Source organism: Kogia breviceps, chromosome 13 (genome assembly GCF_026419965.1).
Source record: "Kogia breviceps isolate mKogBre1 chromosome 13, mKogBre1 haplotype 1, whole genome shotgun sequence".
NCBI classification, from domain to species: Eukaryota; Metazoa; Chordata; class Mammalia; order Artiodactyla; family Physeteridae; genus Kogia; species Kogia breviceps.
Genome location: NC_081322.1, coordinates 60,907,034 through 60,934,276, shown reverse-complemented (window position 1 = coordinate 60,934,276; position 27,243 = coordinate 60,907,034). Strand labels below are relative to the sequence as shown.

General features: G+C 39.0%; 1 long non-coding RNA gene across 1 annotated transcript in view; it reads right to left on the bottom strand.

Annotated features, from left to right (window-relative positions):
- Positions 1–27,243, bottom strand: part of LOC136792370 (uncharacterized) — an 85,629-nt gene that overhangs the window by 47,321 nt on the left and 11,065 nt on the right. The gene's annotated exons all lie outside the window — the stretch shown is intronic.

Sequence of the window (27,243 nt, the reverse complement as noted above, 5' to 3'; positions counted from 1 at the left end):
TTACTAACTTTGTTTCATCTAAACCTTCACAGAATCCAACCCTCTCCTCCATATTATGTTAGTATTTTGAAGAATACTGAGTTTTTTTTAAAAAAATACTGATGCTTAAAGATTCTAATTTAAATGGTTTGGAGTGGGGGTTAGGCTCTTCAGAGGACTTTAATGTGTACCAAGGATTGGGAATCTCTAGTCTCGAACAGCATGAACACATGTAGTTTAATAGCATTAGAGTTTAAAAATTTCAGGGTGAACTTAAGGATTAGTGAATTTCCCTATCTGGCCAGAGCCTATTTCATGCCTGAAATAATAAGAGAAGTGGCAGGGAAAAAAAGGCCAGGCAAACGAGGAAGGTGGAAGAGCAGTCTCACCTGTTGTACAGAGTTTGGATTTCACTCTGAAGTTTATCATCATCACCATCACCACCATCATCATCACCTTGACTGAGCTGTGGTCTTTATTATTAATTTCACAGACAGGAAAGCTGGATACTGACCAGTTAAATAACTTCTAAGCATGCATATTAAAGTAACATTGAAAGCCTGGTGGTGCAGTGGTTAAGAATCCACCAGGCAACGCAGGGGACACAGGTTCAAGCCCTGGTCTGGGAAGATCCCACATGCTGCGGAGCAACTAAGCCCATGCGCCACAACTACTGAAGCCCACGTGCCTCAGCTACTAAAGCCCACATGACTAGAGCCCGTGCTCCACAATAAGAGAAGCCACCGCAATGAGAAGCCCGTGCACAGCAACGAAGTGTAGCCCCCACTTGCCGCAACTAGAGAAAGCCTGCATGCAGCAGTGAAGACCCAACACAGCCAAAAATTAATTAATTAATTAATTTTTAAAAAATCAACTGATTTAAGAAAAAACAAGTCAAACAAGTAAACCAAGACTCCCCACTTCCAGGAAATCTCTTTGATATTTAATGATTTTCACAAATATTTCCAGTAAAGAAATTATTTTACCAAAGTAAGCAGAAGGGTATAAGTTAAGTATATATAAATGCATTCATGCCGTTGGGTAAGAAACAAACGCTTTAGAAAGACCCAGCAACCAAAAGGAAAATAGCGACTACTATACAGACAATCCCACATTCTGGAAAAAAAAAAAAGGGCATTTCTTTTCAGTTCTTATTTTACCTCTTTGACTTGCCACGTTTTATTTAGTGGTAACATTTTGTTTGCTTTCCCATTCAGAGTTCTTGGGCAAATTTTTTTTGGATTCTTTATACCTTTTGATTTATTTCATATTTTAATATGGCTTATCACATATTGATTCAATATTTGTTTGAAAATGTAATGGCAACAAATTGGTGAATTAGAGTCACTTATAGATTGATGATCTCAAAAGTTCAATCTTTAAAAAAGACTTAGTCATAATTGATTTCAAACTCATTGTGGGGATAGAATGAAAAAATTTGCACAACACTTAATATTCTAAATCAAGATATTTTTGAGATTCTGTTAATTCCAAAATAGCCAAAAAGGAGAATGTTTCCTTCCCATTTATTTCTATATGTAACCTCACTTCAAAAACTGCTATAAAAATACTGCAAAAGTGCATTCCTCAAAAGCAATTTTGCATTTTTTGTTTTCCTTTTAGAATATGAATCAACAAATATTTATTGGGCATGTATCATGTGAAAATTTTAATTAAGTTTTCAGTGAAGTACATCTACAAATTAGAAAAAAAAAAGATTGCATGGGATCAGGGGTGACTTTCCTGGGAAGTTAATGAATTTGCACTACAGCATCCCTCACTTCATGAACCCTTTCCAAGGTCCTGGGGGAGGCCTTAGCAATGTATTTAATTAGTCATATGTTTGGTAACTTTAAGCTACTTTAATTGCTTCAGATTAAACTGTCTCTTTCCACTCTGACCACCCATTCTGTTTTGAAATCCTCCAATAGTACTATTAAGATGTCAATTACAAGTTCAGGGATTAGGACTTGATATCTTTGAGTGGCTATTATTCAAGCTACTACACCATCCATGATGTTTTTTCCTTACCTGGATAAAACATTTTGAAAATCAGCATTCATTAGTTGAGGTGTCAGTAAGACTTGAAATGGCTGAAAAAGGAAATGAATCTAAAATATGTGAGGCATGGACATGTCAGCCCTGTTGAGAGACAATGTGTACCTGTGAGGTGGAGGTGCGTCCTGTCCCTACGAGGTGACTGACTCCTTCAGGGACTCAGACTTGTCTCTGTCCTCTGTCCTCCATTTAGCGGTCCTAGAAACATTTTGCCTAATAGGATGGTTCAAGTTCTTCCCAAGAAGTAACTGTCTCTAATTCCTATGACACACATTCTTATAACACCTATTAAGAAAATGAGGATTCCAGGTCATGCATTATTCCTTTTAGTTATAATTGTAGGATTTCATTATCATCAAATATAAAACAGTATATGTATATGTTAATTATTTGTATGTTTGTGACAGAGTATTTGTTTCTAAGGCTCTCGTTCAGTGTTCACTGAATTAGGGGTGCGATTTACAAAATTTTCAGTAGCCAAAAGGTATACTGTGTATTTATAATGGGTTGAAAAATCATACTGACAGATAGCTAATATAATATTGCAGTTATGTTTGTCCATCCTAGAAAAAGTTTAGGAATTGCCTGTGTTTATACAAAGTTATTACAGTTTAAAGTCACAAAAGCACCTCACAAGTGTCCTGTGTCTGTGTACAGTCATTACTGATTATTTACTTTCTGTAGTTCATGAGAAAATGTTTAAAACTCAGCCAATTTCCTATGGCACAGGATTTTATTAAATCATCTCCACCAAGAGATAAAGATGCTAAGAGTAATTTTGATATTAGCCTAAGAGAGAATAATTTAGATATAAATAATTTAGATGCAAATGTATTATAAAACAGTCTTTCAGGGCTTTACAGTTCAACATAACTTATTTAAAAGCAATAAATAAATATTTGTGCAACATTTCCCAAAGTGTGTTTCTTGAAGGTTAATTTTATGGTTGGCAATAAGTAGAATGTGGAAACAGTTCTGTGGTCAAGGACAAGTGGAAAACACTAAATTAAACAACTTTCTTAGTGAGGGCTTCATCTGAGACTTGAATATAAAAATATATGTTTTGAGTCTCCAAGAAGGTAACAGACGAGAACTCGGTATTTCCCAAAATTATATAAAAATGAACCCCTCACTGAACTAGTGTTCCACAGAACATACTGGGAAATGCTGGCATTTTTACCAGTCAGATAATCAAGATTCCACCACTGAAGTTTCCTGAGCTTGCTGCCCTGTGTTCTGCTAGGAAGTAGGAGGTGAGAAAAGACCTCTGAGATCATCCTCTAAGATGCAGACAGCAGCTCCCATCTCACAGATGATGGACTGGAGCCCAAGTGTATTCACCTCATAAATGGAGGATCCATTCCACACACATAGGTCTGACTTTGAAACTCTTACTCATCCTATATTCTGCTGCTTTTTGAAATGGTAAAAATGGTATCATTATTATTTACTGTCCTGAAAGATTTCTGGGAGCTTTTAGGGAGAGTTTAAAGTGAGTTTTTCAACCTGGGGACTCAAGAATGGAACTTTTGCCATTCTAACAGCCTTGGATTGCTTTACCAGACAGCAGATTTCTCAGATACTTAAAGACTTTCCCCTTTTATTAGCAATTAGAAATAGATTGCTTAAATCAATCTCATTTTCTTTCTTTCTCTTTCTCTAAATTACATTAGCTTTGGCCCTAAATTTCAGTTGCTCAAAGTGACCAAACCAAATGCTACTGCACGAATGGCAGAGGGTCGGGGTGAGAGGATATTTGAACAAAGAAAACCTGTTTCTAGCAAGAACGGTGAGGAAAATAAAGCTACAAGGTCATACCTACAATTTTCTAAGGAGCTGAGAAAATCCAAATACAATAATTAATGTTAACTAGCCAAGTGGGTATTAATTTCATAGGCTACAAACTGAAGTGCTTAAGAAATGTGACTCTGTAATTCTCTGTAATTGGACTTAACTCTCTTCTTGGCTTCCATTTCTGTTAGATGGTGGAAAACTTAACCTGGTCACTTCTGCATCAGTCAGTTTTAGTAATTTCATAGCAACGTGGTGGTTCCACGGGGAACCACTCTTCTTTTATAACAAATGGACAGAACCTTGTCAAAATCAACTTTTAAAAAAGCTCCAAGCTGGCCAAAATCTGACACATACCAGGTTGCATTCGGCTTCCCAGGGAGCAGTCTGCCACCCTGGTCATCATTTTTGAGGTTTTGAAGCTGAGATTCACAGGTCCCCCCCGCAGTCACACACACAGACACACAAAAGCCACAAATCCAACTGAGATGTGTCAGACTCCAGATCCAAGCTCCTTTCTGCTACACTTTGCAATGCTTATCAACTAGCTCTCTTCTATCCTACCATCGCCCGTTAAAATGTGGCTGACTGTGCCTCATTCTTTCCCTAGATTCCCTTGCACTGTCATAGACTTAACTGATTGTGTTCTTTGTTTCTAATAAAATATTTGAATCCACAAGAAACAAGCTTATTTTGAGCCCCTCCGTGTACGCACTTCTATAGAAATTAGTATGGGATATGGGTCTTGCCTTTAAATAAAACAGTACATGTAAAAAAGTTTGGGCAAGTTGCAAAACAACGAAAATTACATGTCTTCACTGAGTCATAGCTATATTTTTCAAGGAATAAATAGTCTATTCCAGTATGTATCAGGATTAAATTCTATGCAGCCAGTTTTTTCCAGCCCTGTCTCTCATTCCTCAGTCAAGGAAAGGCCATCGCACCCTGTCTCACCATCCCATCACTTACTCCTTGCTGTCTGTCCCATTGGGTTCCTTCCATTCCCTTGCATTAATCTTGCTGGATTCTTTGACCTTATGAACACTCTTCCCTCCCTTTTTTGGAGGAGGAGGGGGATGGGAAGAAGGGTAACATTTTTCACTCACTTCACTTCCCTGCCTTAAGGGAACTCTCATCACCACCATGCATCAATCTTTTTACTCGACCCAGGTCATTTATCTTGTCCATCCCCTTTAGTAACATTTTAACATCTTTGTCACTTTCTTTTTTTTTAAATTTAACATCTTTACTGGAGTATGATTGCTTTACAATGGTGTGTTAGTTTCTGCTGTATAACAGAGTGAATCAGCTATACATATACATATATCCCCATATCTCCTCCCTCTTGCGTCTCCCTCCCACCCTCCCTATCCCACCCCTCTAGGTGGTCACAAAGCACCGAGCTGATCTCCCTGTGCTATGCGGCTGCTTCCCACTAGCTATCTATTTTACATTTGATAGTGTATATATGTCCATGCCGCTCTTTCACTTCATCCCAGCTTACACTTCCCCCTCCCCAGGTCCTCAAGTCCATTCTCTATGTCTGCATCTTTATTCCTGTCCTGACCCTAGGTTCTTCAGAAGCAATATTTTTTTCTTAGATTCCATATATATGTATTAGCATATGGTATTTGTTTTTCTCCTTCTGACTTACTTCACTCTGTATGACAAACTCTAGGTCCATCCAACTCACTACAAAAAATTCAGTTTCATTTCTTTTTATGGCTGAGTAATATTCCATTGTATATATGTGCCACATCTTCTTTATCCATTCATCTGTTGAGGGACACTTAGGTTGCTTCCATGTCCTGGCTATTGTAAATAGTGCTGCAATGAACATTGTGGTACATGACTCTTTTTGAATTATGGTTTTCTCAGGGTATATGCCCAGTAGTGGGATTGCTGGGTCGTATGGTAGTTCTATTTGTAGTTTTTTAAGGAAACTCCATACTGTTCTCCATAGTGGCTGTATCACTTTACATTCCCACCAACAGTGCAAGAGTGTTCCCTTTTCTCCACACCCTCTCCAGCATTTATTGTTTGTAGATTTTTTGAAGATGGCCATTCTGACCAGTGTGAGGTGATACCTCATTGTAGTTTTGATTTGCATTTCTCTAATGATTAGTGACGTTGAGCATCCTTTCAGGTGTTCGTTGGCAATCTGTATATCTTCTTTGGAGAAATGTCTATTTAGGTCTTCTGCCCATTTTTGGATTGGGTTGTTTGCTTTTTTGATATTGAGCTGGATGAGCTGCTTGTATATTTTGGAGATTAATCCTTTGTCAGTTGCTTCATTTGCAAATATTTTCTCCCATTCTGAGGGTTGTCTTTTTGTCTTGTTTATAATTTTCTTCGCTGTGCAAAGGCTTTTAAGTTTCATTAGGTCCCATCTGTTTATTTTTGGTCTTATTTCCATTTCTCTAGGAGGTGGGTCAAAAAGGATCTTGCTGTGATTTATGTCAAAGAGTGTTCTGCCTATGTTTTCCTCTAAGAGTTTTATAGTGTCTGGCCTTACATTTAGGTCTTTAATCCATTTTGAGTTTATTTTTGTGTATGGTGTTAGGGAGTGTTCTAATTTCATTCTTTTACATGTATCTGTCCAGTTTTCCCAGCACCACTTATTGAAGAGACTGTCTTTTCTCCATTGTATATTCTTGCCTCCTTTATGAAAAATAAGGTGACCATATGTGCATGGCTTTATCCCTGGCTTTCTATCCTGTTCCATTGATCTATAATTCTGTTTTTTGTTCCAGTATCATACTGGGTTTTTTTGTTTGTTTTGTTTTTTTTGCGGTACGCAGGCCTCTCACTGTTGTGACCTCTCCCATTGCAGAGCACAGGCTCCGGACGAGCAGGCTCAGTGGCCATGGCTCATGGGCCTAGCTGCTCTGCAGCATGTGGGATTTTCCAGGACTGGGGGATGAACCCATGTCCCCTGCATTGGCAGGCGGACTCTCAAACACTGCACCACCAGGGAAGCCCCATAGTGTCTTGATTACTGTAGCTTTGTAGTATAATCTGAAGTCAGGGAGCCTGATCCCTCCGGTTCCATTTTTCTTTCTCAAGATTGCTTTGGCTATTCAGAGTCTTTTGTGTTTTCATACAAATTATGCAGTTTTTTGTTCTAGTCTGTGAAAAATGCCATAGGTAGTTTGATAGGGACTGCATTGAAGCTGTAGATTGCTTTGGGTAGTTATAGTCATTTTCACAATGTTGAAATTCTTCCAATCCAAGAACATGATATATATCTCCATCTGTTTGTATCATCTTTAATTTCTTTCATCAGTGTCTTATTGTTTTCTGCATACAGGTAACAATAGGTTTATTTGGGTAGGTTTATTCCTAGGTATTTTATTCTTTTTGTTGCAATGGTAAATAAGCATGTTTCCTTAATTTCTCTTTCAGATTTTTCATCATTAGTGTATAAGAATGCAAGAGATTTCTGTGCATTAATTTTGTATCCTGCTACTTTACCAAATTCATTGATTAGCTCTAGTAGTTTTCTGGTAGAATCTTTAGGATTCTCTATGTATAGGATCATGTCATCTGCACACAGTGGCAGCTTTACTTCTTCTTTTCCAGTTTGGATTCCTTTTATTTCTTTTTCTTCTCTGATTGCTGTGGCTAAAACTTCCAAAACTATGTTGAATAATAGCAGTGAGAGTGGGCAACCTTGTCTTGTTCCTGATCTTAGTGGAAATGTGCAACCTAATTTTTGATCCTTCCTACTAAGAACAGATATTGCACAATTCAATTACATTTTAAGTTACCTCAACGGCACAGTGTGGAAATGAATACACAGTGATAAACTTCTGTTTGGTGATGAACATCTTTTTTCCTCAATGAGCATGAAAAACAAAACACCTCTCTCCCTTCTGAATTGTAATATGCTGCTCCTTTTGGAAATGCTGATCTCTTTCAGTAGAGCAGCTTCATTACTAGAACCACAAGTTTCACAAGGTCACCACACCCAAGGACAGATTCAAAGCATAATTCACAGGAGGGCAGCCTGTCTCATGCCTGTGAGTTTGGGGGAGTGGAGATTATACAGACACCAGAGTTTGTAAAACACACACAGTTTTAATATTCAGAAGAAGTAAAATAAAATCAGTAAAATATTTTTGTATCATGTATTCTGAATAAGTATCCTGAAATATTCTGTTCTGTAACATTCTTGAGGAAGAAAAACAGCACTAAGAAGATGAATTGCCTTATCCTAGTATATACCTCATTTTTGATGATCTTCATAGAAATGAATGTTATTGGCCTACAAAAAAAGTCTGAAAGGGTGGCCCAGAACTGTTCTTTTGGCCAGTATGGTACACTGATTTGTTTACCTTTTAACAGTTGTGAAATATAACATAAGCATCATAAACATGCATAATACATGGATATATAGTTTAATAAATAATTATAAATTAAATACCTCCGAAACCAATTCCCAGGTCGAGACACAGAACATCAGCATGTATTATGAGCTGAATTGTGCCCTGCCCAAATTCTTATGTTGAAGCCCAAACCCCTAGCACTTCATAATGTGAGTGTATTATTTGGAGATAGGGCCTTTAAAGAGATAATTAAGGTTAAAGGAGGTCATTAGGGGGTGCCCTAACCTAATATGACTGGTGTCTTTATAAGAAGAGAAATTTGGGAGGCCCAGAGAAAGCAAAAATATGCAGGCACAGAGGAAACACCATGTAAGGACATAGTGAGAAAACAGCCATCTGCAGCCAAACAGAGATGCCTCAGAAGAAATCAAACTTGCCAACAACCTTGATCTTGGGCTTCCAGTCTCCAAAATGTGGGAAAATTAATTTCTGCTTTTTAAGTCACCCAGTCTGTGGTATTTTGTTATGGCAGCCCAAGAAAGCTAATGCAGCACCCTCAGAAGGACACTTGTGTCCCTTCCTGATGACAACACCCTCCCTCTCCTGCTTCAGACATAGTCACTAACTTGACTTACAGTCATTAGTAAACATGTCACTTTTCATTACAGCTGTGCTTGCATCAAAAAAGTGCACCTGTGCTTGTATTCAAAAGTATATATATAGCTTAGTTTTGCTAGTTTTTCAGTATTTTTTATTAATTTGAATTTGAATGTCCTTGAGCAAAGCATCTACCCTCTAACTCACAGTATCCAATATTTTCTCTTGTCTTCCCCTGACTTGTTCTTGGGCATGTGTGTTTGCCACTCCTTGGCCTCATGCCCAGCCACCTGGAATGTACTTCTTTCAATGGCCAATTATCAACTCAAGAATGACAGAGCCAATGATTCTAACAATCACAGTCCTTCATTCCCACCTGTTACAAATGCTAAATGTCAAGTTTGGGGTTCTGAGTTACGGTTGAAATGGTTTCGAGAATTTCATGATATCTATTGAAATAATGTCACCCAGAACTGTCACAGCCTAAGACAGAAAATCACTAGCTTAGCCAGGGTGAGCTTTATTTAAAGACACAGCAACAGCCAAACCCTTTTCTTGGCTGTATCAATCAGGGTTCCAACAGAAGAAAGATGGACAGTCAAGTGAAACTAAATCAGAAAGACATTATTTACAAAGAAACTCATTACAAAAGTAGGAGAACCACAAGGAATAGTGCAGGAAACTAGGAAGAGGGAGAGTGACAGCAGAAGCCAAAAAGGGAGAGAATTGTCTATAAGAGAAGTACTTGAGAGTGACCTTTTGTGAGGAGTCCCAGGCAGCCGGAAGTGACTGCTCAGGAAAGGAGCCGGAGAAATAAATCTCTGTCCTCTCTCTTTCTCCCTCTGATCACCTTCCTGGCTCCCTACTGACTTCACCAACCCAGAAGCCAGAGGGTTTAGGGACCTGTAGATGTAGCTCATAAAGGTCCCAGGGCAAAGAACAGGAAGGTAAATCTGGAGGAGGAAATGGAAGATCTCTGTCATTTTGCCTTTGGAATGACAGTGCAAGAGAATGTGGATGTTGCTTTTTCCAGGCAATTCCATGTTTGAAATGTGACAATTCTCCAGGGAGCCTAGTGCCTAAGAAACAGGTAGTTTACCAGTATCCTTCCTGGAAGTTCACAAAACCAGGATGACCAGATGATAATAACCAGGAAAACAAAAAGCAGGTATCTTCAGTATTTAGATACGGCATGCTTCTTAGATATCTTGCTACTGATTAGATTGTACAACATTTGGGTTTACTAATTTCAACACTCCAGACACTCCACTGCCAAATGCCAAGAACAATTAGGAATAGGATAGAGAGTGACCATCTGGAAGGATTCTTATGCTTTCTAAGAAAGTGGGCATCACCTGTACTCACATTTGGAACCAAAGTTAGCTAATTGGTTTTTGTTTTTGTTTTTGACTGTGTTGGGTCTTCGTTACTGCTCACGGGCTTTCTCTAGTTGTGGTGAGCGGGGGCTGCTCTTCGTTGCGGTGCGAGGGCTTCTCACTGCGGTGGCTTCTCCTGCTGCAGAGCACGGGCTCTAGGCTCGAGGGCTTCAGAAGTTGTGGCACGCAGGCTCAGTAGTTGAGGTTTGCAGGCTGTAGAGCGCAGGCTCAGTAGTTGCGGCGCACCGGCTTAGTTGCTCTGCGTCATGTGGGATCTTCCCAGACCAGGGCTTGAACCCGTGTCCCCTGCATTGGCAGGTGGATTCTTAACCACGGTGCCACCAGGGAAGTCCCAAAGTTAGCTAATCTTAAAGCATAAATCCCTCCTTAAATATATATATATATATATAATATATATTATATATATATATAATATATACATCAAGTGGGAAATTTTTTCCCCAGGTTCTTTCCCCAAGAGAATGATGTGACAATATCTCATTACACGTAATACAAAGGTCACCTTTATTTCTAGGTGATTTTATTATAATGGAATATATATTAAATATATAATTAAATTACATATGACATAATAATATATTGTATAATATATTATATAGTACTGTAATCCTATTTGCAAATTTGGAATTGAATATGAGGAAGGTCTATCTTGAAATCCAGCCAAAAGATTTTAGTTATTGAAATACCAGTGTAATCACTCAAAGGATAATCTAGAGGCATAAATACCAAGGCAAGTGATGAATTAATCTCCTATCTGTCCTCAGAGACAGTCAACGTTTGTAATTCAACAGAAGAAAAAGAAAAAATGATGCAACAAAGAATGAGATATGCCACACAGAGTTTGGTACATTAAAAAATAAACCAAATCCTTAGAAGAGTTGGGATTAGGTCCCAAATTTACCTTCATCCTTAAATTAGAACCCTTGTAAATTGCTAATGGGATGTAAAATGGTGCAGTCACTGGGGAAACAGTATGGCAGTTCCTCAGAAAGTTAAACATAAAATTACTATATGACCCTGCAATTCTATTCCTAGAAGTATGGCCAAAAGAATTGAAAACAGGGATTCCAACAGATACTTGTAAACCAATGCTCACAGCAGCATTTTTCACAGTAACCAACACAGGTGGAAACAACCCAAGTGTCTAGCAATGGACAAATGGATAAACAAAATGAAGTATACATGTACAATGAAATATTATTCAGCAATAAAAAGGAATGAAGGCATGAAATGTGCTACAACATGGATGAAGCTTGAAAACATAATGCTAAGTGAATTAAGCCAAACATAAAAGGACAAATATCGTCCTTATATGAAATATCTAGAGTAAGCATATTCATAGAGATAGCAAGTAAATTTGAGGTTACCAAGGGTTAGGGGGGGAAAGGAAAATGGAGAGTTATTAATTAATGTGTACAGAGTTTCTGTTTGGGATGCTGAAAGGGTTTTGGAAAGACATAGTTGTGATGGTCACACAACATTATGAATGCACTAATGCCACTGAATTGTACACTTAAAGTGACTAAAATGGAAAAGTTTATGTTCTATATATCTTAGCACCATTTTAAAAAATTTTCCTCTATCCCCTCCCTCCCCATAGCATTGCATTTTAACTGAAGACATCAAATAAGCCTCAGAAATACTGCACAATGCCAGAAAGATGAACTTGAATAAAGCCACATAATGAATGAGACTGACAATAAAACTTCTGAAATATTCATTTCTGGTTTGAGTTCAAAGCACTAGAATGACCTTCCTTAGGCCTTAGTTATCAAATGGAGGATGTTACTAAATCATTTGAACATTAAGAGAGTTGAAAAAAGATTATGCTTCAGTATTCCTAAATCAAAGTCTTCCAGCTTTTTCTTGCTAAGACCCTAAAATAAGTGTGCTTCTTAAAGGCTTAAACAGAACAATAGTTTATGGATCACTGTTGCCCAAATGGGAAATGAGGACATGGGCCAAGTTGGCTTGTCAGAGGTGATGGAGATTTCCACCACCACCTAACTGGAGGAAGTACCACATCCTTCTTCCTCTGGCGGGGCCCTAAATTGGTTTCCATCTCCCACGCTGCAGTGTAATTGTCAACGAGCATAGCTTTCATTTTGTTAATAAGCAGAATTTTTGCCAAAGGTTTTTTAAAATAGTAACTACTGACATTTCTAATTTAAAAAGCAACACATTTTTATTATAATGATTTTAGAAAAAAAATAGAAAAGCTCAAGGAAAGAAAAATAAATTACCCATAATTTTACCAACCAGATATAATTATGGATAGTATTGTGATGTGTTTGCTTAATGTGAGGCTTACATGATTAATTTTAGTCGAAAATCAATAATGCCCAACATTTCTACATTATGAAAGAAATAATTTTGCATTGAAAAATACAATATAGAGAGAGCAATCCTCCCACATGAAAATGGTCCCCATTACCATTTTGATATGTTCTAGCCCGATCAGCCAAAGGCTGCTAGCAGAGAAAGCTACAGTCTGAAAAATCACGTTTATTCACTTTTTTTTTTTACCATAAGGGAGACCACAAACCAGAGGAACCATGGGACGTCTCACCCGAGAAAGAAAGGAAGGGTTTTTATAGGATTTAAGAGAAGCGATGCTTTGATAGGCTCAGAGCAAAGAACTGTGGATGAAACAGTCAATGTGAAGTCTGGACTGCAAAGTAGACCAGAGTCCTTTTTCCTTGGAAACCACAAAGTTAAGATAGATGTGAAATGATGTGCCAGAAATCCCTTATCTGAAACTCTGCACATGGGTTGAACGTCAAGGCAACTTCTCTGGGTCAAAGGACTGAAATCCTCCCAGCAAGAATGGAACGCTTCATTCTTATTCTTATGATTTCAAAGAGCAAACTTTCTGACCATCTAGATATTAGAAAATGAGATTTTTCAGTGAGCAAGAGAGTAAGTGTCCCTTGAAGAAGGGAGCCGTTATGACATTTACAGCTGCAGCATGGCCTTGGGAGAAAAGTTTTCTGTTAACTTAGCAGCTGGTTTGATCTTCATCTGTACCTGCTATTTCATCTAGATGACTGGCAAGCTAGAGTTTGTACCTTCTCAGTGAGAGCTCATTTTTATTTTTTCAGGTGTTTTCTTCCGTTTTTTTAAGTGCCTGAGTTTTTGTTTCTTTTGGTCCAAATTGTTGCAATTGTTTTTTTTTTTTTAATTTGACCTTTCCTTGAGTCTTGCGTGATCTTATTTCCTCAACCAGGGATTGAACCCGTACCCTCAGCAGAGAAATCTCGGAGTCCTAACCACTGGACCACCAGGAAATCCCTGCAAGTTTGTATATCCAGTAGTGGATCTATTTTTTGTACTTAATATGATTTTATCATGCTTTTTTTTTTTTTTTTTTTTTTTTTTTTTTTTTTTTTTTTTTTGCGGTACGTGGGCCTCTCACTGTTGTGGCCTCTCCCGTCGCGGAGCACAGGCTCCGGATGCTCAGGCTCAGCGGCCATGGCTCACGGGCCCAGCCGCTCCGCGGCATGTGGGATCTTCCCGGACTGGGGCACGAACCGGCGTCCCCTGCATCGGCAGGCGGACTCTCAACCACTGCGCCACCAGGGAAGCCCTATCATGCTTTTTATTTAATTATCTAGTCTTTAATACATATCATTTTAATAGCTAAATAGCAGACCATGTTATAAGTAGACCAAAGATCACTTAACAATTCCAAACTGGTTGTTACAAATTTTTAATTATCATAAGTTCCTAATTTTATTATAATCAATTGTATTATAATATACATCTGCATGAATATAACTTGATGCAAACTAATTACTGGGCCTAATTTTAATTTGCACTTTTTGTAGTATTAGTAAGGTTAAAGTTTTCCCATCTTGTTTACTAATTCTAGTTCATTCTTATGTTTTCTCAGAAACTTTTCCTTAATTACATAATAGGAAGCTTAAGGTGTTTCTCATCAAACCATCTTAGCTCTTTACATTGTAAAAATGTTATGTATTCAAATACTGATTTACTGTGTGTGATGATGGATGTTAACTAGACTTATTGTGGTGATCATTTCACAACATATACAAATACTGAATCATTATGCTGTACGCCTGAAACTAATATAATATGTCTATATCCCAATTTTTTAAGAAGGTAAAATATTGTCACGTTAGCAGCAATATTTTGTTTCTTGGGTGTCATTTGCAAGTCTTTGTGAGGTTATTCTTTTACTCTTTTCAAATTCTTAATTACCTCAGGATGTGAAGTGGGTAACCAGAAATCTAGATCATCAAGTTTCACTAATCTATTGATAGAAACTGGTTTGTCCTGATCGGTTGTGGTGTTTGACATCAATAATCTGTTACAAATTATAAAATACCAGCTTTGGATAATGTTTTCTTTTAAAACTATATTCTAACAAATTCAAATGCATTCTATAATATGGTTCCACACCTTCCAGTGTTCTTTCTTAAAAGCAATAAGCAGAGTGGCAGCTTATAGTCACATAGTGACCATCATATAGTGACAGGATGTAGCCAGTAAAGTCCAAGCCACCAACACCAAAGGGTATGGCAACTGTGAAATACTGTAGTGTTTTTCCATCTGAGATTCATGTTTTGTATGTATCTCAGGCAAAGCAGGGAAAAAAAGGCTGAGTTAAATCATAATGTATCCTAAGACTGGATCAATGAGTAACTCAAGAAAAAAGGTGTGACACAGAAACCCTTACTACAATTTAAAATATCCACTCTGATCACTTTTCATCTCCTATCTGCTTTATTTTAGGTCCAGGATCATTTCTTTCCCATACTGCTCTTGGGGCCATGGTTAATGTCTGTGAAGTCTAGAAGTCTATGGCATTGTAGTTGTGATTTCTGTGAAGTCTAGACGTCTATGTCATCGTAGTTGTCACAGTGATTTTAATTTGTCCCTTCCCCACATTCCTCTGGTGCCTCCATTCCTGTCACTGCTAACTGAACACACAAAGTTCAAGAACTTGAAAAGTCTCAGACATCTTATCTTCCTTTTTTAATGCCCTTGATTCATTTAATAATTGATGGGGTAAAAACGGCCTTGGTTGAAAATTCACTTTAGAAAACTACATGACCTAATAAAGGTGACGACCGACCTGTGGAAAGGGCTGTTTTTCTTTGTGCTGAGGCTCAATATTTCTCTTACTTCGTGCCAAGCTTCAGAGCTACACTGTTCAAACGCTGCAGATACTGTGTTTGCAGAAAGCATGACAACCTTGCAAATCAGGGGTCACTGGAAACGTGATAAGGAAATAAATAGAGGTGTGTGAGCTTGGGTGGTCGGGATGGGTAGTGGGGCTGCTCAGACTGTATCCAGGGACATGTGGGATGCCACAGCCATCCTTAGGCCCTCCCTCCCAACTTCTACCTTTTTATACAGCTTAACACGAACATCCAGAGTGGTCTTGAAAGAGAAAGGTGGGGGTGGGCGGGTTTCTTTCACAAAGAAACAAAATAAGCAGTTTACAGGGCTTCCCTGGCAGTCCAGTGGTTAAGACTTTGCCTTCCAATGCAGGGGCTGCAAGTTCGATCCCTGGTGGGGGAGCTAAGATCCCACATGCCTCGCAGCCAAAAAACAGAAGCAATATTGTAGCAAATTCAATAAAGACTATTAAAATGGTCCACATCAAAACAAAACAAAACAAAAAAAAAAAAAAAAAAAGAGCAGTTTAAGTCTGTGAAAGATGCATTGGGGAAGGTTTGTCCTAACTGCCTTCTTTGTTGACATTGTGGGCGACCACCCCTGCCTAAGCCCTACTTCCTGTATCTCCTTCCTGACCATCTGACAGTCAGAAGGCCTAGAAATTAAATTTAAATTGCTTTTACAGACTAATTATGTAAATGGTGGGTTCACTTGCATTGTTTTTCTTTAATTTCATAAATCTCTTTGAAGTCATGGTAATGATGACTACTAAGTATTAGTCAGGAATAATGATCATCTTTATTTTAAGAAAATTAAAAAGACAGTCACGTACAGAATTAAGAACTGTTAACATTTGCTCATATTTGCTTTTCTTTCCTATCAGATCTTTTCTTTCTTATCACAATATAGTTGAAATCTCCTTTACACCAACTTCCAGTCTCATCTCCTTTCTATTCCCCAGAGGCAACTATTACCACTTTCATTTCATCTGTATGTATATTAGCAGTCTATTTTGGAGATACGTATATATATCTATCTTTGTGTGAAAGAGTATTTCTAATTTACATAAATAGTAATAGATAGACATACCTGGGCAAAAACATTAGGTTTTTTAAATTTATACATTTCAAAATGCACTATCTTATAGATAAAATATATATAATTTTATCTCTTCCTTTTAACTACTACGTGGTATTCAGTTGTATGAATATTTAACTTATGTATTCCTCTTTGACATATATTTTGCATGTCAAATTTTTGTTATTATGAGAAGTACTCAAATAAATATCCTTGTATGTTTCCATGTGCTTGTATGCAAAGACATTTCACAGAGCACACATGAAGTGATTAGGTTGTAGATGAATACATTCTCAAATTTACTCAATATAAACAAATTTATCTCCACAGGAATTATATCAACGAAACTCTAATAGTGATTGTAAATTCCTCTTTCCCCTCATTTTGACCAATATTCAATATCGTCATACTTCAAAATCTTTGTCAATCTGAGGCATAATTTGCCATCTGAATGTGCATTTCCCTGCTCATTAGAGCAGTTGGTTATAGTCTCACATGTTTATTCACCATTCAGGTTTGGTTTTGCTTTGCTTTCTGAAGACTGTCTATTCACTTCCAACGATCTTCCTGGGCAGAGCAGGTTTACTGTTTGCACTTAGGAAACGGAGGCTCAGAGAAGCCAAGTGACGTGCTCAAACTCATAGAACGAGTGGGAACCCCGAGCAGGATTTCAACCTCAGCATCCCACTTCAAACAATTTCTCTTTTCCCAACGATTCTCCAGACAGTAATCAATCCATTTAAACCCTTTTTGTCTCACTGTACTCGACCTCCTGATCTGGGAGAATTAGCTAAGATACTCATGAAGCAAGTGACTTGTCTGTTTTGAGGTTCTGGCAGACCCTGCCCTGACAGTGACCCAAGGGTGTCCGGAATCCCTCTGGGATTTGAAATCTTTTCTATTTCTGGTCAAACCTTCACAGCAACCCTCTGAAGTATGCACTGTTATCATCATCCTTTTACACACAAGAGGTTGTATACTAGCTTAATGTGACAGGACCAGGAAGGGAAACCAAGAAAAGCATTTAAAGTTCTTCTGAGTTAGAGGAAGATTGATCAGATTCATTCAGGAAAAACTTTGTGACAATAAAAGCAAGTGTCAAAGACGGCTTCTTTATTCCTTCAACTTTCCACCAGATTCAGCCTTTGTAGATTCGCGGGGCAATATAACTGGAAAGATCTTTCAGAACATCTTTTAAAATCTTTTGTCTCTCTTCTGTGAAGAAGCTGACGTCATTATCTCATCTACAGGCGTCAGGTAATTACAAGAAAACACTTGCCACAACCCTAGCCAGGACTGATGTATGCGGGTCGCAGAAGAATGCATACACATTTCAAAGCATGATGAAGACCTTATGGTCTTTTTAACTGAACTTTTTATAACAAAGACTCTCAGTGAACAAGGAGCTTAGCCCCACTTCAACTCTAAATAAAGCAGAGATAATAGTTTAAAGAGGCTTTGAGTGAGTGTGTGTGTGTATTTACAGACTTAGGCTAATCTTCTACGTACAGTTGTGTATCCTGGTATCTTAATCTTTCGGTTTCCCAGCAATAAGAATCCATTTTATTCATTCTGATATATACCTTCCAATCCTGATACCCTTTTTTTTTTTAATCAGAGGCTGATTTCTCTCCCACTCTCCCCGCACCTCAGAGCCCCAGAGAAAGGAACAGGTTAAGTATGATCAGTGGAAGGTAGAGCATATGATGTAGGAGGATGTTAAGGACAAAGGGGAGAAAGCCCATCCCTTCCAATTCTGGTGGCTTGTGAGAAGTAGAAAGGAAAAAACAGCAAGTCCATGGTGAGACACAATGTTGTGCCTTCTCTCTGGCCAAAGTCCTGGAAGGAGGAGACATGAGAGCGGACGTGAAGAGCAGGGCCATTTCCATTTTCCATTTGGAAGTGTAGGAGAGGCCATCTCACAAGTGGTCCTCACCACCTACTGAGACAGGCAAACGGTAGACCTGAGTTTGGCTCTCCTGAGGCATCCTCAGTTTCTATATGGAATGTATGGGATCCCAGAAGCTCCTGAATGCCCCAAAGGGTATTCTGAAATGAGTCAGCCTTTAGCTAGATACTTGATGGAAGACATCACCATCTTTAGGACAAAGAGACCCTGGAGCTAGAATAGGAGACACAGCAAAATTTCAATAGGCAGGGCTTACCAGGCTAGCTAAACAAAGCAAAAAGAGGCCTTAAGCTATGCTAGCTGCATGTCTCAGCAATGGATTCCAAAGGGACACTGAATAGATGTAAGCCCTCTAAATTCCTAGACACCATTTTAAAGAAGAGCTGTTAAGGGGAAAGCTAATCTAAAATATAAAATGCTAAGACATTCATGGCATATGATATATGCAGAGACTCTTTAACAAAGTCATTGGATTACACTGCATTCACTGCATATGTCTAAAACACAGTTCTCTCACTACCCAGGGGAGCTCGTAAGGAAGATCAGATCTATTTTCAAGATGAAAAGTATGTTTTCTTTGCTTATCTAATTGTAATGTGAGTAATTTTTCAATGTGATGACTTCAGCTTAAGAGGAAAGGGAAAGAATTGAAGTGGTACCAGTAAGGGCCTGGATACAGCACTTGAAGCCATCAGGGAATCCACGTACCTATGTGTTCTCTCTCTCTCTCTCTTTCTGTCTCTCACCCTGCTCCCAGCTTCATGTCCACATAGCTACTTGTGTGGCCAGCCAAGAAAACTATCTTTCAATCTCAACCCTAATCTTAAATTCCATGGGTAGTGGGTCAGCGTCACAGAAACTAAATAAGGCTGCGGAAGAGCATCCCCACGTGGCTGAGGGCATGGTTGTTACAGAATTGAGACCATGACCATGGTTGTCTGCTAGTCCTTATCTTTTCTTTTTAACTTAACATTAACATTTTCTCATATTATTAACTATTTCATGAAAACATTTTATGTGTCTGCATAGTAGTCCATTCCCCTCTTGTTGCTTATTTCATTTTTAACCCCAAGTATTTTTAGTATTATATAAATAATACTATGGTGAACACGCTTACACTTAAATTTTTGTGCCCATATTTGATTATTGCCGAAGGACTGTTTCATACAAATGAAAGTGCTGATTCCTAAGGACCTAGAATTTTTAACTATATCTAATAGTGAAAAATCCTTAAACTCATCCTGTTTATAAAATATCACTTATAACTGTGGTAATTCTTGAAACAAAAATATCCAAAATATTCACTCTCACACATACAGCAAAATTATTATATTAGTTAGGATTTGTAATTTAGTGTAAATTGATGTAGTTTTCTGTTTTAAATGTAACATTTTAGACTTGTGATTGTCTTTTGGTCAAATAGAATTCTTTTAAGTATAGTAAGTGTCAAAAGCCGACACCTTTTTTAAGACTCAGAGTAAATTCTTTTCAGTTCTAGACTTGCTATAAATATCTGTAAATACAATGCCTCATTAGTCAGGCCCATGAAGATGCTTAGCTTTAGAGAAAGCATCTCCCGGAGTGAAGCGTCACCTTGTTTAAACATGGAGGTGCTCACAGCATCTAAGAGAATAAAAGATAGACACATGTGAAAATGTAAATACTTCAAGATCTGTCACAAGCAGATACAAGCCCCAAATGAGCACTAAGCATTTTCAGGAGGCGGAGGGTACTGGGCCACCGACAGAGCGTATTTGAATGCATCTCTTGTCTAACATCTTTTCTCCCAACTAGACAGGCATCCTGCCTTGTTTATCTACTTATCCTTCATCTAGAGTGGGAATTCAGTATGTGTTTGTTGACTTGCTCCATAGACTGATGGTAGTGATTGCTGAGGACCTGAGTCATGCAGCTTAAGGAGCTGGGTGGCAACTGATTTGCTCATGGTCAGACATAGAAAGGAAACCTGCAAGAGGAAGGGAAGGAGTGCCAGGTCTTCCAAACCATTCCTATGACCTTTGATCTACTTGGAAGGACTCAACTCTGGTATTAATAGGATAGACAGAAACTGAATTTTTCCACATCTGTATGTCCATCGTCTTACGCTGATTGACATTTTGTATTTGTTCACTTATAGGAGTGGTGAAGAGGCCAGGCTCTGGATCCAGCAGTGTCATTTTAACCTCTAAGGCTCTAGACTTCACCTGTAAAATGGGGATAATAATAGTACCTACTTCATAGTGATCTGAGGATTGTCTGTTTATTGTCTAATTTTAAGAATACAACTCATTCAGTTAACTAAGAGTACATTTTACAAGTACAAAACATATCAAATAAGAAGTTGTATTAATTAAATTTTAGCCTCTGAGAATACTTTGTTGGAAATTTTTTAATGGCGTAAAACATGAGAGAAGTATGTATGGTGTTCAGCCCAGAACCGGGCCCACAGAAAGCCATCAGTAAGCACCAGCCATCACAATGTCCAGAGCCAATATGGTCTTTGCTCTGCCACCTTTCACACATTTAAATATGTAAAGTATTTTCTTTTTTTTGGTGGGTCAAAACCCCAGGCTGACTCAACTGAGGGAGGTTGAAATGACATTTGATGAATATGTTTGTTGTCTAAAATTCATGAAATGCTGAAAAGCATGTTTAAAAATCTAAGATTTCTTTCTGACTAGATTCAGAAATTCTCCTAAGGTTGTATGAAAACCTCTAGAAAAATAAAGTACCCTGGAAGTATTTCCAGCCTTCCAACCTTTTCAGGAACATGCACCTACTCTCTAATATCCTTATTTGCTGGGACATATAACATAACCTCTCCTCTTTATAAAAAATAAAAGGGAAACCTTTATTGCCCTTATAGTTTAACCAATAACACATTGGACATTCCAGGTAATGTCTACATCAATTTCCTTCTAAATAAATTGTAAATCTGGGCTTCTTAATCTAATAGCTGTGGCTATTCTCCTGCTAGTAGCACCTCTTCAGAAAATCTTGCTGAAGGAGTACGTTCCGTCGAGTTTTGCTGATCTTTCCTCGGCTTTTGATGCCATGGGCTGCTATCAAGTATGAACTAAGCTCTTTGAATTCAAAGCATAACCCCAACTATTGATTTTAATAAAGAACTAGCTCCTTATCAGTACAAGTGTCAGGGCCTGTGGGAACACTCTTCACATGGGTCTGATAACAATGTTTATTGAGATTATAAGGGGCGAGCCCTGGCCCCTGGACCCAAAGAATTTGAGATCACTTTTGGATGAGCTGAATGCATACAGAATAAAACAATAAGCATTCTTCCATGTGCAGGCAACATGATTCATTGTCACACAACAGTAATTATCTCAACAGAACCTGGCCCTGCTGTTTATAGCACTATTAGAAATAAGAGCTAAATCTCAATATTGCCAAAGCCAAAGCTGTAATTTTTGGAAATTGACTTTTAACATTTTGAGAATGCAACTCATTCGATTAACTAAGAATATATTTTACAAGTACAAAAAGTATCTAATAAGAAGTTGTATTAACTAAATTTTAGCCTCTGAGAATAGTTTGTTGGAGATTTTTTAATGGCATGACACAGACCTGTTAACACTGATTTTGAATTTTTTTTAAGATAAAAATCATAGTCGTTCTCTGGGACAGTGTTTCTCAATCTTGGGTTATGTGTAGACCCCTTTGGAAAATGTTTAAATTATGCTGTATTTGATACATACAAAATAATATATAAAATGTCTAAGTAAGGTACAAAATCTTATTTTTTTTAATGAAAAAATTACCTAACGTAAGATCTAGGACACAGCCACACAATGATGCAGCCTACCTGTGAGGTCCCTGCCTTCTGCCCCAGGCCCCTGAAAAACCCACTATCCTGTTCCTCTGCCAGAATTTTCCATCCAAATAATGACAGCACTATCCACTTCAATCCTAAAGCCAGAATGCCTGGGCACGTCTTTAACTCTCCTCTTCCCTCAGCCCCTGTGTCCTTCACCCACATCTTCAGGATTCTTGATTCTGTGTTCCACGTCACGGTGGAATTAAGCTTCATCTCCTTATCACCAGAGCCCCTGCCCCAGGCTGACTACCAGCTCTCACCTGGATCCTGCAAATGCTGCCTAATTTCCCTTCTTCAATTTATCCTCCCTCCTGCAACCAGAAGAATATTTTTAAATGAAAATCTGACTGTGATGCTTCCGCACTTAAAACTCTTTGGTGGCTTTCCACCACATTTAAATAAATCTTGGAAGGCCTTGCTTGATCTTGGCCTCACTTATCTCTGGTGCCTCTTCTTGAGCCACTCTCCACGTCTCACTAGATTCTCCAGCCATAACTATACAACACTTACTTCAGTTCCTTAAACACGCCATGTACCCTATGGCAGACACTGTAAATTGTCCCCAGGATCCAGTTTCTTCTTTTTTGTAATAGAACCAATCCTATGCTCCTCCGGATTTAGTCGGGCACATAACTACCCAGCTAGTGACTACTTTTGCCAGCCTCCCATGCCATTAGACGTGTTGCTTCGATCAGGTTTTCATGACTGGAATGTGAGGAAGAATGATATGTGCAACTTTATTTCCCTACAAGTAAACTGACTGCCCTTTGTTTCTTCCCTAGGGCTGGAATGCAGAAGTGGAGCTAGAGAACAATCTTTAACCGTGTGGATGAGGAGATACACTAGGGGGATGGGAAGGCTATAAAAAGGAAGGAATCTGTGACTATGAATGACCAGGTAGCACACGGATATTTGAGCAGGTTAAGCTGTGCATCAGTCAGGATAGTTTGGGTGACGTTGCAGTAACAAAGAACTCTCAAAGCGTAGAGGCTTAACACAACAAAGGTTTAGTTTTCACTCATGCTATATGTCCAACACAGAACAGTAGAGTGGCTCTGCTCAGGGATCCAGCCTAATGGAGGGCTTCATCTAAATATGTTATTTAATGAGCACACAAGAGAGAAAAGGACTTGGCAAACTGCTCCGTCACTTACAGTTTCCAGCTGGAAGTCAACAACATCACTGCACAACAGCGCAAGTCACACAGTCCTACCTAGTTCAGAGAGGGTTAAAGATGGGTAATCCTATCGTGTTCCCAGAAGGGAAAGAAAACCAGAATATTTGTGACTAGTCCTAATGACTGTCTTAATATATCTTCTGCCTTAATATATCTTAGCCTGTGCTCCCCCCAAAGAGGTAACTTCTGTTTCTTCTGCTCAAGTGTTTGTAGGATTTTTTTCTTTGTTTCAAAATTTATATTTCAAAAATTCACAAGACTATATCATCCCATTAATTCTTCCTGCAATCATTACCCTTGGGAATCCTGAAGTAACTATTTGCTTTCACAAATATTTATCTAAATATCTGATCTCTTTCCAAAGGTCCGGTATTAGATGCAGTTATAGTTATCACCAATTTTTCCATTCTCCCATCCATTTTATGCAGCACTCCCATATCAATTTCCTTGAAACATGTGACTCAATTTATCACATATTCTATAATCCTATAAGGATCATGTATCATATACAAGCACTGTGCTATGTTCTGAAGATAAAAAGAAATAAGGCACAGTCTCCAGGCTTGAGCAGCACTCCCATATCAATTTCCTTGAAGCATGTGACTCAGTCTATCACATATGCTATAATCCTATAAGGATCATGTATCATATGCAAGCACTGTGCTATGTTCTGAAGATAAAAAGAAATAAGGCACAGTCTCCAGGCTTGAGCAGCTCATGACCCAGCAGGAGGGAGAGAAGTGTCTAGAGATACAGAGCAGGAAGAGCACTGCCAAAGCAGGGGAGCACAAAAATGGAGTGACAGATGTGACAGATGCTGAATCAGTCTAGGAGCCACAGAAGAGAGGACATTTACTCCATGTCCTAACAGACAGTTAGACATTTGCCAGGATCGCCATTACACGGAAATGAGTCAGGAGAGAAAAAGGAAAGAATGTATGCTAACCAAGGTTAGTTTAGAAATGGGGGATGTGGAAGAAAATTGATGCCGATTATATCTGAGGAACTCTGTTTTCTCTCTGATGCCTGAGAAGGATGAAGGGTAAGGGCTGGGCTGCAGTCTCCCAGTGAGATGTGATGCCAGCTGGTGAGGGTGACTTCTGGTTACCCACATCTGCTGGAAACCACTAGCTGTGTCCACAGCATTCAATTTAATTCTGCTGATAGGTACTGATGTACCGGAGCTAGTGTTTGGCTACATCAAGAAGCTGCTGTTCCTGCTCTTCCTTGCACATTTCCCACCATTCAAGGTGCAGTCTGGCTTTCCCTGGAATGCTTAGATAGACACTGCTTTCCAGGGGAGGGAGCCTTTAGTCAAATAAATTGCTGCATGGATTTTGTAAATTCAGAGCAGACCCAATTGCTTGGAAGCCATAGCACTTTTTATTTACATAAACCAGGCTTTTTTGAGAGAGAAAATAAGAGAGTTTTCTCTTGGCAGGGTGTGGGTATGGGGGGAATATTATTTTTGGAATTCCAAGGGCTGATCTTTGAATATAGTGCCAAAGCCTGGAAAATCAAAAGCATAGATTTTGTAAATAAGCCATGAAGGACAGAAAGATCACAAAATAATTGTTTTTGCCATATGATATCCCCCCAACACACACGCACATGCACATGCACGTGCGCACACACACACACACACACACACACACACACACACACACACCCTATCAAAAGGAATATAGTCTGACCAGCAGGCAGAAAAATGTGGAGTTTTATAATTTACTTTACATGCCTCTTTTGTGCAAGGCTCTTGGGGAATAAAATAAAATTCCCTTTTAAAAAAGGATCATATAATCCAATGAGAGTGATGGCCAAACCCTCTCGACAGAGACACGTGAGAAGTGTCCTTTGTCTTCACATTGACCTAGACTTTGCTATGATGCCTGGCTCTGTGTTTGGGCTTCCAGAGAGCATACAGCTTTTGATAAGATCTTCCAGAAATGTTCATAGACCTTTCTCTCATGAGTTTCCAGGGGAATGAGAAATGTAACTTGATAAAATACACAGATCACCCAGATAAACGATCAAACACCAGCAGAAATAGGGGAATGGATTAAGCAGAAGGCGCTCCCCAGCCCCGTCATTTGATAAACGCTTCGAAACGGGAAACTGGAGACTTTTAAAAGAGAAAGTCTAGGGCTTCCCTGGTGGCGCAGTGGTTGAGAGTCCGCCTGCCGATGCAGGGAACACGGGTTCGTGCCCCGGTCCGGGAAGATCCCACATGCCGCGGAGCGGCTGGGCCCGCTGAGCCTGCGCGTCTGGAGCCTGTGCTCCGCAACGGGAGAGGCCTCAACAGTAAGAGGCCCGCGTAAAGAAGAAAAAAAAAAAAAAAGAGAGAAAGTCTAAGCCCTAACAGTTCTCCAAGGCACGTGCTGGAAAAGGCTTTATAGCTAAATAGGAATTATTAGGCAAATTAATTAAATTACCTTTACAGTAAGAAGCACACTACTCTTAGCTTACACTAAGAGCTACAAAAGATTACCCTGACACTGGTCTAGAATTGCTTTCTGGTAAAGAAATTCTGAAAGACAGAAGGTTTTCTTTTTTTGTTTTGTTTTTGTTTGTTTGTTTGTTTACTTTTCTGTGGGCAGATTGGTGAGCAAAAATGAATGCCATGAAACTAGCTTCTTTTTTCAAAGGATAAATTCCCCTGCTCCCTCATTTTTGCAATATAAACTTTAGTATTGCTCAGAAGAATAACGACATGTCAAGGGACTTTTTTTAAAAAAATCCTTTTGATTGAAAGAAAGAAAAATAATCTAGACAGATGGGAAAGCATCACAAATCCTTTAACCCTTAATGAATAATTACTGGAACTGAGAGAAGAGCTTAGAGGGTTGTTAAAGTTCCTCAAGGAAATGTCAACCTCTCATCACCAGAGAGGACCTTTAATTAATACCCAGGACCCCAAGAGAAGGAGGTACATGAAGAATTTCACAAGCTATTTCAGTTACTTGGAATTTTGTTAGGCAAACTGAGTCAGTTCTGAACACGCACGTGCTGCATGTGGGTGCAGCCAGTACCCCACCCGGATCCCCATCATGTGGCCGCAGCACCTGTGTCCCAGCTGCTGGGAGCATTGACCTCGGCTGTGGTGATCGTTGCCCCCTTCACAAGCACAGCATCCTCAGCTGAGTGAGAGTCTCCTGTCTGGAAAGTTGTGCCCCGTCCCAGGGATGGAGGATGGGACAGTTGGCAACCAGTGAATGCCTGACACAGAGGCACAAAGGCTGGGCTCTGCCTCAGGGTGAGAAAAACTCGATGGGACATTTGTGGCCCAGAGCATCCGGTGGGGCCTGGCTGAAACTAGTCTGCAGGAGAACTCTTCCTTACGTAGCCTTCCTTTCCTGTCAGGTCTTGCTCTCCCAACTTCCTTTCTCCTGAGAGCATTCCCTCAACAAAGCTCTTCCACAAGGATCCCTGTCTCAGGCTCTGCTTCTGGGGAAGCCAACCTAAGACTGCAACTAAATAAAATCTGAAACTCTCTTACACAAATCTGAAACTCTCTTACACAAATCTGAAACTCTCTTACACAAATCCCCATCTATGCCAGCCCATATTCAAATTTTTTACATTTTCTTTCTTTCTTTTTTTTAATCAAAATCTTTTCTCAGAAAAGGATCTGACAGAGTCAGCTTCATACACATGTATGATAATAGGTTTAAGGGTCTCTCTCCTACGGTACTTGCATTTTAACATGACACAAAGAACATGACTGGAAATAAGGGATTCATTGTTACTGGCTAAAGAATTTTGAGGGGGTGGAGTTAACTTTTCAGCACCTAAAGCAACACATCATAGGTCAGTATATTCTCTACCTAAATACAAGTTTCACCTTAATTAGAAAGTTCTGATGTCATTTGTGTTTGTAAAGTTATAGCCCCCGCCATCACTGCAAGTACATCAAACACCCCTTCCAGCTTCCTCCATTCTTACGAAGATAT